Source organism: Macadamia integrifolia, unplaced genomic scaffold (assembly GCF_013358625.1).
Source record: "Macadamia integrifolia cultivar HAES 741 unplaced genomic scaffold, SCU_Mint_v3 scaffold151, whole genome shotgun sequence".
In the NCBI taxonomy this organism is placed as follows: domain Eukaryota; kingdom Viridiplantae; phylum Streptophyta; class Magnoliopsida; order Proteales; family Proteaceae; genus Macadamia; species Macadamia integrifolia.
In genome coordinates, this window is record NW_024868240.1 from 623542 (window position 1) to 634604 (window position 11063).

Genomic DNA, 11063 nt, shown 5'->3' on the forward strand with positions numbered 1-11063 from the left:
TATACTTTTTCCTTTATAAAATTATATATTTGGTGACCAAGGACTGAGGAGATGCTTTGTCTTGCCTCTATGTACTCTGGTGTCTGATCACGTCACTATTTAGTATGTACAGAAGTACTCTACGACCTAGTTGCAGACAATCGCGACACGGTTGTAATTTGTATTCATTTTCCACGCACAGGAACGATCCAAATTCATTTGTGTTGAACAAATCTAAAAAGATCGTATTCGCGATTTAGGATAAATAGCTACATTAAATCATAACTCGCAAGTAAACATACTGCCGGTATAATCAGCAAAGCCAGCATGAACCTTCACAGAAGCAACAAATCACCGCAATTTTCTCAGGCAAATAGAAGTTCTAACTTCTAAGAGATGTACGACATATACAGAAGTTCAGAAAAGAAGAGGAAAAGGGGTAGAAACTAAACTATGCCATAAGAAGTGAGATCTGAGCAACAAATGTATGAAGGATGAACTATTAAGACCTAGTTTCAACTCAAAAAACAGTAATGGAGGGGAGAAAATTATCGATCAAGAACGAAACAGATCAATCCGTACCTTTTTGAGTCCGCACTCTCCACTGTTAGCTGTTTATGTTACGTGAGAAAAAACGAAGAAAGAAGCCATGAGAAGTGAGATCTGAGCATCAAATGTATGAACTACGAACTATTAAGAGCTACTTTCGATTCAAAAACAGTGACGGAGGAGAAATTCTGGATCAAGGACGAAACAGAAAAAAAACAGGCAAGAGATGAATTGAAAGATCCGTACCTTTTTGAGTCCCCAGTTTGCACTGTAGCTAATTCTTTTACGAGAGAAAAGGCGAAGAAATAGTAGCTGAAAAGAGACTGTGATCACTCAACACTCACAGAGTCACAATCTCGGGATTCCTCTCCTCCGGGGACTGAGGTTTCCAGTCTCCTCCACTTCTTTCTCCGATTCTCTGGCTGTTCTGAGAAGAGAATCTAATCCTCTGAAATAGGGATTTTTTCGTCTCGCGTCCCAATTTATAGCACTTGTAACAGACTCTCCTTCCGCCACGTGGACTTATGACTTTTGGACTTTTGTATCTATGGCATCTGGGTCTCGTTGCTATTTTAAATAATCAGATCTTTTATTTATTAATTATGGGTTTTCCAATGAAGTTGACGGCGTGGACACGCTGTCCGTTATTGGAGCCGGGAAGGTGGAACCCACAATCGAGACGTGTACTGTGTAACGTGTGACGACGTCGAGTCTGTCCAATTAACTACTTAATTAAACCACCGAAATAAATGCGCCAAAAACAATAACCACACCGAAATAAATAAATAAAGCACTTAAATTGTGACTTGATTATTATACATTATATTAAAATCCAACCCTTCTCATAATTGGCAACCAACCATAATGTTTCTACCAAAGTAAAAAATAAAAAGCCCCATAACGTCAACATATGCCAGTAATGATCAAGGAAAAAATTTGTGGCCATTCTTACATGCATTTTGGTGGGCCCACCCGCCTCAACTCATGAAGAAATTGGATCAAACATTTTCTATGTCCGTGATGAATGGGGATTTCATCTTGGGAGGGTATTTTGAGAAGATATATCAAAACGTTATTATAGGGTTCATGAACCCTAGAATGATGGATGAACGATCTATAAAAGGTTTAAGGGAAAAAAAATTTAGTTCATATTGTGGTTTTATATTTTAAATATCACAAGGTAATTTTTTTGCCACATGATCCTCTCCAAAGGACGACACCAACAAAGGGGGAATTGGTTTAATAATCTGTGACCATATAGAAAGCCAAACTCAACAATTTCTGAGACCATGGTCTGTCAGTACGTTCTTCTAGGTGGGTTTGTGGCCATGGTTACTTCATGCTATTGCAAATTGTATAGAGAATCATCTAGTTAAGACTGATTGCAAGGATCTCTCATCCACACTTCAATAGATCACAACAAGATGCTTCGCATGTAATTGCCCCCAACATTTATGACATTTTACATTTATGGTCTTACTTTCAACATTATACTTTTGCCCATGCCCCAAGAATAACAATATGCTTGTTGATTCTCTAACTCAGAAGGCTTTATCCCAAATGTGTAGGACATACTTGCCATTATCTATTTTGTAGATTCTGGATGTTTCATGCATTCTTCGCATTTTAATGAATTGTTCTTCGCTTATCAAAAACATAAAGATAGGTGATATGTTATTAATTCCATCCATTGGATAAAAAGGACATGATTTAGATTATTTAAGTGTCAAAATTTAAGAGTTTAATTAAATAAAACAACCATTTCTGTATTGACACACTATATATGTCCATACATATGTCATAATACTCTAAATATTACTGTATAGTCTCTACTCTTCATGGAAATAAATAAAATAAATTAAAAAAATATATAGATTGATGACTTAGATTTGTCTCCTGATTTTTGGAAAGTTCATCTCCGATTGTTACATGGATAAATACCTAAAAATAAAGAAAAATAAATAAATTATTAATATGAAAAAAAAGGCAAGGGATAGGATCTATATGGCATTGTATTAAAATCGGCATGGACTGGTCACTGGTCCCAAAATCAGTATTTTAATGCCTTGACTTCAGTTTCCGTGCAAAGATTATACAAGTTGGATTGACCATTTAGCATCCTAACCCCCACCCAAAAATATAATAATAATAGTAAGTATTAGTATCAAGAATATGTACCTCAATTAGAAGACGGGTAGCCCAATATGAAAAAGAAAGTACAGTTTAAATAAGAAACTAAACCTCTAGAATCTGAAAAAAGAACTAGCTTCTGAAGTTGTAGACCCTTAGAAGCAGAATGCCATCACTAAAGGCCAATACTTCCATTGATTATGAGAGGACTTTAACATCTCCAGAATTGGATAGAACAGTAATCATGACCAGAGAGCATTAGTATTTATTCCATGTTTTTTGTTCTATTTTGTGTCCTCTCATGGATCCCATTATCTAGTCACTATCAAATTTCTCTCTCATGAAAAATGTAAGGTTTTGTTTGGTAACCAAGTGAAGAAAAAAAAAGGAAAAAAAAAAGTACACTTTTTGTACTTGATATGTCTTCACCGAAGAGAACATGAAATTCCCCTTTCCCTTGCACTTGGTATGTCTTCACCCAAGAGAATTATGAAATTTTCCTTTTTAAATTCAAATTTTCTCTTAAGAATTGTGAAATTTTTTTTTGTTTTCCCCAAAAATTTTCAAAAACACAAGAAAACATGAGAAAATATGAAAAGATAATAAGACAAAAAATGAATGATTACACAATGATTTCCTATGTGTCTATTTTTCTTTAAAATTTCAAAAATTTTTGAATTTTTTTCTTTTCTTCTCTTGGTAACCAAACATACATACTCTTTTTATTTTCTCACCATATCTTCTCTTTTTAAGATTCTTTTTTCTTTTCTTTTATTCTCTTGGCTACCAAACACAGCCTAAGTGATAAAGGTTAAGGAAAAATGTTCTCTACTTTTATAGGGGAGGGTACATTAGCATTCTTTCTCTCTCTTTCTCCTCTTCACATAAAATGACCTTACTATCCTCTTATGTACAAATCTATTCCATCGCACTTCATTGATACATCCCTTCTTATAGAAGAAAACCATGTGATCTTAATATTAAGGCTAGCACAAATGCACAACAATAGTTATGCAACACTTTTTTCCCCTTCTAAAAAAAACTATTGTTAAACATTATGGCAAGAGATCACTACTTAGTCAATGTTGTCCTTAGACTAATGCAATGGTCAATGAGGGTGCCTACTGCCTATAGGGAAATCAAAATGGATGGTATCTTTTATTTCATAGAAAATGCAATGGTATTTTCCTGTGCTCCTATATCTGGATACAAGGGGTCAAGGGCCACGCAAGTAGGCAACACTCTATATCTCAAAATATTAATTATTACTTAATTAAATTTTTATTTCAAAAATTACTTGATCAAATTTGAGTAAATACTAAGACATATTTGGCATTGAATTAAATGAAAGAGTGGAGGTTACCTATGATCTTTTAATTTTTTTTAGTAAAGGAAAGTCACCGATGATCATTGTTTGAGAAAGCAAAATTGATCAAATCGCTCTCCAATTTTGATCTTGATTTTTTTAGAAATTTTCTTAAACCTTAAAGAAAAATTTCTATGAGCAATCGTAATAGGATATACTGGCATTTTTGTATCTATCTCTCTTTTTCACATAATGACGTCATTGCCTTCTAATATATGATATCATTTTGTTGCATCTCATAGATGAGCTCTTCTATGTTGCTTGCTCAGAGAATCTTCTTTCTTGCTTTTTTTTTAATCTATATAATATAATATGTTTTTTTCAATGAAAATAAATCCGAAGCTAGATTCTCTCCTAGACCTCGGGCTCTTGCAATAATCTTACACCATCCAAAGAGTGTGGAGGCCACCTCCGATAGTAAAGATTCACACCCAATGAAAGATTGAGATTGCTGCAAGAGATCATGGTCTAAGAGATGATTAGAATACAGCCCTATTTTTTCACATATTTATCCTAAAAATATATTGTTTTTTTTTTAATGACACATGATACAGTTTGTTGTATAATTATCTTTAAAAATTCTTTGTAAAACCCTTAACTCATCAAACCCTAGAATATAACATCAATTATGAATAAAATTTCTTTATCGAATGGTATCATTCAAATCCATCTCACAATCCATGGTATGGGACCACCTTTGACGGAATTTTTATATATTATTCATAAGAAAAACATGATATTCTATGTGAGAGACATGATAGACATTGACAAGTGACTTTCTTACAAGAAGCAAGCAAAACAAAATAATGAAGTATATTAATTATCAGACACCATAAATCTTGACAAGTGGCAATCTTCATAACTTCACCAGTTCCCTCGGGCCTCAAGGTCAAGGCCAAGGCCCTCAACTGCATGCCTAGAGATTTCGATTAATGAAAGGCTCCTTTCATTCCCAGGGGTTGTGTTGGTTAGTTCAATGCTTGACACGTTGCAGATTCCCCACACAGTCCATTCGTAACCGAAACAATTAAAAAAAAGTCCCTTCCAGCTTGTTGTCTTTTATTGGCTAACCAGATGCCTCTTGTTGGACGTCACCAATACTGTGACTGTGAGTTGAGAAATTGTTCTTACCCAAAAAGATTTTTTTTTTTTTTTGAGAAATTGTTTAATTAGAGTTTTAATCAGGAATCATTTTCAGAGACAATATTTTTTAAAATTTTCGTTGAATCGATACAGAATTCTTTGTAGGGAGAAAAGTAAGTGAAAATATCTTGCAATTCTATTCTTCATTATTAATGATGCGGCTCTCATTTTATCGTTAATGTTGGCATCTTATCAAGTCACGTAAATCTTTGTATTATGTTTGTTACTTATTATTTTCTTTTTTAATATTACTTTTTCTTGTGACTTTAAATGCATTTTCACCCAATACTATAAGCTTTTGAATTAAGTGTTTCCCGTTTCATCAATGTTTTATGTTCCACACTTAATTTTTTTTTAAATGTTTTAGAAAATTGTTTAATCAGCATGAATTGAGGAATAGGTATTAGATAGATTGATATGGGCAAGCAGAGATCAATACCGATTCCTGTCTAACTCCATCTCAATATGAACAAATGATCAAAAAAAAAAAAAAAAAAAACGATTTTTAAAGTGAAACAGGGTTAAATACGTCTAAGCTAGATTGACACTAGATGATCTAGATCGGTATCTACCTAGAACTCTATTGATCCTGATTACTAAATCCATATTAATGCTACATTGATCATGTAAGTTTTTTCATAATTGGATTCCATCAATTAAAAAAAAAAATGTTCACTATTGGAAGCAAAGTTTCAAAATAAGGTATGGGTGTAATGGTTAGTATAGTAAGGGGTAAATGTGCTAAAAATTTTATTTTATTTTTTTAAATAAAAATTAGGGCAAAACTGTTTGATACCTTCTGATACATATCAGAATCTGTATCAATATTGCCGAGACCGATATTTAAAACCATAATTGGAGGAAGAGCTTATGTGTTGAAGGTCAACCGTAGATATTTAAGGTTTCTAAAAATTTAATCTTTTTTTTTTTTTTAATTATATATATTGTATAACATACTTCTTTTAATGAAGGTAAAATCTTGTCATTTTCAGGGTACTAAGCATTGGTATTGAATTAGCTAGATTGCAAGAATCGTATCGATATCTGTCACACCCTGCTCGCACAAAGCCGAGCCGGTGACTGAGTTAACACCGATTAACTCACAAACCTACCAGGATCAGTAATACAGTAATTGCAATACAGTATACATCTACTAAACTAAGATAAGACCTATATTTTCAGCGGAAGACCTATTCATTATAATACTTGTAATTGTTTCCCAAATACTTGATACCTAAATTGAGTTATAAAAGTTACATACATTTGGGCCCGAAGGCATGATATATATATACAAAAATATAACACTTGAAGCATCAAGTAACAAAAGGAAATACATTAAAAAAAATAATAATAATAAAAAAGAGAATCACTCAGGAGTCATAAAAGGATACCTCTTTATGAAACATTGAGATTGAATGTTGTAAGGCCTCTCTCATATGAGAAGTGAACAATTCATAGAGATTTGAGACATTTGACTCCTTAACTCCTAAACGATAATTTGCTGGTGGTATCGATGTACTGTGGAAAAAATTATAACATCGTTAGTCAACTATTAGTGATTAAATGAGGCAAATATTTATCAGATTTTACCTGTTTATTTGTTTTCAAGAAAATCATTCACAGCATGCAAAGGCACACAAAATTTCCCCCTCCCATTTTCGAATTCTTTCTAATAATAAGGTATCAGTTTAGAATAAAAAATTAAAAGTGATTCATGATATCAGTGAAGAGACATACAAGACAGCTCAACGCACTCAATGTATAACTTAGGTGGAACCGTGCAATGGTATATTATAAACGATGTACCATACTATAGTTGTAAAGCATGTCAAATACTCCATAAAAATGAGAGTTTATGAAATGGTCAATCATTCAACCATGTGACTTCAGATATGCATGAGTCTGTATATAAAACCGAAGATGGATTACCATTAATCCTCACTCATAACTAAGAAAAGGTTTGTTAATTAGATACTTACTATCCAGTAAGTGAAGAACCTGGGATAATTGTCTCCATACAACTTAGGGCTTACCTGATAGAAATTAAATGAAGATGGTACAGCTTTAATTTCCTATGGTTGATGATTAGAAACACTTTGAAGTCTTGAATTGAACATAAAGAGAGGTTGGTTGTATGTAATAACTGCTTTTAAATGAGAAAATAAAATGAGAAAATTTGAATTGGAGTTTGGTGGAGGGAAGAAGGAGGATTATATGGTAAGAAATAATCAAGATTGTTTTGCTTTTTGTCTATACCTACCAACTAGCTTCAATAGTGTTAGGATCATTTCCAAATGAACCAGATATTACCCACATTTGGGACAAGCTGAACTCTTATTGATTAGGTACTTGAGGTGCCCACACATTAATGCTCGCTTTTGCTCCAAAATATTATTCTCCCACTACATACCCAACTGCATGATGTGATTCTCAGTCTGTAAATACAATTATCCTATACTGATCTACAGAAGTAGTAGTTACAGAGAACCACTATTTGAAAAAAAAAAGGAATTTTTTGCAGAAAAGAGAGAGAAATGAAAATATTCTTAAGAGGAAACCATGAAAGTTTGAACAGAGCTTAAACTAGAATGGCAGTAATGTTTCATAATTTGAACAAATAATACCCATCTAACAAAAACTCGCTATTTCATCGAAAAGGAAAATTTCAGAAGGTTATGTTCAAGTTCTGCACATTGATTGAGCTTCTTCTTCTTCTTCTTTATTTCCATGGTAAATGTTATTTTTATAAAAAGCTGTGCCTTTTCTTCTTGAGGGAATTAGGAGAGTCTGGTTTGGAATTCTACATTTTCAAACCAGTTAGGAAGCAAGAAATCTGAAATCGCAGACCTGAATACCAAATCCTTAAAGTCGCGTTTTTTAAAAGTTCAAGGAAGACCACCATTTCGTTTTCTGAATCGTCGTTTTCTTCGGAGGAGAATGAAGAACTTCCTGTGTTTCCAAAATTTCAGGTTTAATACACTAACATCATGGTTATTGCTCGACATGTCGCATCTAAGGAAAATAATCCTCTGTTTTTCTCATCCCTGTTTTTCCTTATTTTGCTACTTGCAGAACACGACACATGGACAACTTTAAGACCAACGCACCGGATGTAATAATCCTCACCCAATCTTGACCGTTGGTCTCCTTATTGTCCACGTGTCGCATTCTGCAGGTAGCAAAACAAGGAAAAACATGGATGGGAAAAACAGAGGATTTTGATCCCGCATCTAATGGGTCTTCTCACACTTTAGATGGATTCTCACTACCTACGTCAGTCGATTGTCTAAGTGAAAAAAAAAAAAAAAATCTTACACAATGAAGAAGAAACGTAAGGTATACCCTAGATATAAAGTTAACAACCCGAAAAATAGAAACCAAAGTTCCTTAATCTTAATAAAACACAGAAGAGGGGAAATCTCACTTTCAATCAACTCGGTTTTCAAATTCTTCGCAGCTGCGAGTGTCTATCATGGAAGGAGGGTAAACGTGAGAAACCCTAAACACAGAAAAAGAAGAAGAAAAAGAGAAGGAAGAAAGAAGAAGAAGAAGAAGAAGAAGAGCCCTAATAAACTAGAAATCGGGATTCTCCTCCCACCAATCCTTATCCCGCCGTCCTTCTCCCTCCATTCTTATTTAACAGTGCCCTAAATCTCTTAAAACCAGCAACCCAATCTTCCTCCTTTCGGAAATCCATAGTCCGAATAGATGAAACCAGCAACCCAGTCTTCCTCCTTTCGGAAATTCATAGTCCGAACAACGACTTATGCGCTCAATGATGCGATCTAGGATGTTAAAGAGCCGATTGTAGGAGATGATTAAAGTAGAAATAGGGATTTTTTTCACCGATTGAAACATGAATCATGTCCAACATGTAGGGATACAAAGTCTGGCATACGGCTTCCACTATCGTGGCTATTTCCGTAATACGCAAACTGTTTTTGAATGGATATGTTGAGTGAAACCCATCATGGGTATTTCTATAAAACTGAACCCAATACTGGTTAATCAGGTAATTTTCCCAATAAATAATTCAATCTCTAGACACTTTTTCATGTCTTCCCTCCAATCGTTCTCAGAACATTCTTATCTTTATGAATTATTATATCTTAATCAAACTTGTCATGCCACAAGATAAATCTTACAAAATCAGATTAAAGATTGCCGTTCTTTTTGTCGTTTCCACAATCTGACAATTTGCCCTTTCTTACTCCGAAGTTTCCTTCCCTTTATTCTTATAATCCTATATTCTTATTACTTTTACGACTCGGGAAACCACATACGTCTCTCTCTCTCTCTCTCTCTCTCTCTCTCTCTCGATTTGTTGTGGGGGATGATGTTGAAATAAAAGGAACCTTACTTCACTTCAGATTCAGCTGCCTTCCAGTAAACCCTTCAGTTCTCATTTATAGAAATTATCTTTGTGTTTGGTATGCATTATTTGAACATATTCTGAGGTTAAAATATTTTTTTAAGAAAAAAAACTCTGATTTTAAACTAAAATCTATTCCAAAAATATATAACAAAGACAGCCTCGAACTTCAGAAATAACACTAATTCAAATTAAAACTAGCGGTAAACATTTCAGCTGTTGAATAAGCATATAAAAATCAAGTATAATCTTATACAATGACTGAAGTATTGATCATGTATGAAATCTTTCACTATTTACCTTTTAACAAGTTTCATACGACGACTCATTAAAATGAGGGTATTTTTTTTATCCAAGATTAATCGGATCAGACCTCTATACAGCATGTAATTTTGCCACATGACCAAAATGTACATATTTAGAATTATATTATATTTGTAGAAGAAAAATTAGTGAGGTTTAAGAGGTTTCATTAATTGTTTGATAAAATTTGCCTGTATGAATGAGATATGCAGTAACATTAATGGTAAGAAAACTTTGTATATATATAGTTACTCCAAGGACTGCTCATAATTTGTATAATTTAAGAAGCCAACTCACCCCAGTATAACTTTAGGTTCTCTGGCCCAGCCCAAGGTTTAGGTAGCCAAAGGAGTAAAACTTAGCCCAGCTAAGCCCAGTCCAATCCAAGCTTAATCCTAGCAAACTTTCATAGATTTTAAGCATGAAATATAACTAGATTTAATAAATACTGAAATCAGATTTTAAGACTTTGTTAAGGTTTCAAGCACTTAGAACAATAATTTGTTTTACCTTTTCTATTGTAATGAACCAAGCTTTCAAATATTGAAGTCAGCGATAAATTATAATATCATGTGTTAGTCTGAAAATATTTATTATTTAATAAAATTATCGAATAAATGAAAAGACCAGTATAACTGGATGGATCGGGGTGTCTAATAACTTTCTTTGGTAACAACCTAACTCGAACCCGATCTCATGGTCAGGCTTATTCTAATGGAGTCAAATGTATAATCAATATGTGTTCTAAACCCTAATTTGGATGTCAAGTCTCTATTCTTTACTAACCGCAAAAAGGACTTAAGCTACAAAATTCTTGGTTTCTCACATAATTTTGAAAAGGGATTTTGTCTACTTATTACATGGTTTTAGTGCATGATATGATATTGGATTGAATATTGGTCATCTTAAAATTGATATCGTATTAGATTGCTTGTATCGGATATAAATACCTTTGATTTTTCTTAAAAAGCAGATTTTTTGCCATTTTTACTCTATACCATTCAACTGATACGGTATCGGCCAGATATCAGAATTGAAGACATGCAAAACTGACACGGATTTTCCGATACGATCCGTGGAAATAGGTAGGCTTACAAATAAATTTTTTGGGTTCACCTGGTGGTGTAACTTGTCCATGGGCAGAGCCACACATCTGAGAACCCAAGTTCAAATCCAATACACGTATAAAAGAGAAATAGAAAACTGAGGCCTGATGGGAGT

General features: G+C 33.6%; 1 long non-coding RNA gene across 1 annotated transcript; it reads right to left on the reverse strand.

Annotated features, from left to right (window-relative positions):
* Positions 1 to 130: 130 nt before the first annotated feature.
* Positions 131 to 977, reverse strand: LOC122064066. Its single transcript, XR_006135573.1, has 2 exons — positions 775 to 977; positions 131 to 590 (listed from the first exon to the last, which is right to left on the reverse strand). It is a non-coding gene; the product is annotated as an uncharacterized LOC122064066 (long non-coding RNA).
* Between the last annotated feature and the right edge of the window lie 10086 nt (positions 978 to 11063).